Source organism: Vulpes lagopus, chromosome 3 (assembly GCF_018345385.1).
Source record: "Vulpes lagopus strain Blue_001 chromosome 3, ASM1834538v1, whole genome shotgun sequence".
Lineage (NCBI taxonomy): Eukaryota > Metazoa > Chordata > Mammalia > Carnivora > Canidae > Vulpes > Vulpes lagopus.
The window spans coordinates 7052950-7054405 of record NC_054826.1 but is presented as its reverse complement, the minus strand read 5'-3'; the positions used below and the strand labels follow the sequence as shown (position 1 = coordinate 7054405).

Below are 1456 nucleotides of genomic sequence, written 5' to 3'. Positions count from 1 at the left end.
TTCAGTTTTATTATGTATATGAAATAAAATGGTTTTATCACATATATATTTATAATGACAATCTGCTAAAGCATGACTTTTGGCAAAACAACTATTTGAAGGCATCTTACACGTTTACAGTTACACAAAACAGTTTTTAAATTAATGCAACATACAAACTTATTTAACAAAAGTAACAGGCAAACAGGCACTTATGCAAAGGGAAAAACTGACTAGAAGAAATTTTATCTTAAGTATTTTACAATAACCTCCTGTAGTTACATTCAACTGGGCTCTGTTGCTGTGAACAATACAGCTCATGCACAGGTGTGGGTGAGATTTTTTTATATATTTTTCAGGTATTCACTGAATACCACCTTATACACACATATACATTAAGTCTTTCTGAAAAATATTGAATTGAGATCCCCAGATTTATTCCTTTTTTGTTGATCTATAGGAAGAGGTGATCTAAAGAGACCATACGTAGTTGTGGCTTGTGAGTCATGTAATGAACCCAGCCTAGACTCTGTTGGACTCCAAGTCTCCTCCACTCCTCTTTAGACGTCAGATGATACTTGTTTGGAAAGTTCTGTGCATTACATGACATGCTCGTACTTTTATTTGTGGAAGTACTTGTCCAATGAGTAGATCCGCTTGCACACCATCCTGTGGGCAGACAGAGCGACAGAGGAATAGAGATTGGGTTTGGCAGGCCACATGTTCACAGGAGGCCAAGGTAAAGACTCAACTTCTTATATAAAACAGATTTGACATCTTGTCACTTATTTTCTGTTAAGAGTGTATATTCTGTTTACTTGGAGATTTGTATATGTTGTACTTGAGAACATAATGAATATGTCTGTCAATGGAGTAGTCATGTGATCAATTAAGACTCTCATAGTCTAAAATTCATGATTGAAAAGATAACTGAGACCCCTGGGGAGCTAATCCTTAAGTGTCTGACTCTTGATTTTGGCTCAGGTCATGATCTCAGGGTTGTGAGACTGGGCCCTGCTGAGGCTCTACACTGAGTGTGGAGCTTGCTTAGGATTCTTTCCTTCCCTGACCCTCTGCCCCTTGCCTTGCTCTTGCATTAATAAATAAATGAAATCCTTAAAAAAATAATAAAATGAAAAGATAACTATTAGAGCATCAGGGGGCCTAAATAATGGATCTTTAGAAATTTCCAGTATACATAAAACAGGAAGTGAATATGTAAATACAATCAGAAGTCAAATACATGTCTCTGGAAGGAGACTTATTGTCCTAATAATACCAGAGAGCATGGCCTAGAAATTAAGTAATTTGTTTTAATGTCCAACAGTCATGATATTTTTCAATAGATGTAGAAACATCCTTTCAGGCAATCGTTTGTTCATCGTATATTGTATTGCAGCATAAACCATTGTGTCTGCATGATATGTACACTCCTAGTCTTCCAGCATTTATCCTTAAATTTATACAATAATTAAAG

The 1456-nt window shown here is 35.8% G+C and overlaps 1 pseudogene; it reads right to left on the bottom strand.

Annotated features, from left to right (window-relative positions):
- Positions 1-374: 374 nt before the first annotated feature.
- On the bottom strand, positions 375-647 carry LOC121486560 (annotated as a pseudogene).
- Between the last annotated feature and the right edge of the window lie 809 nt (positions 648-1456).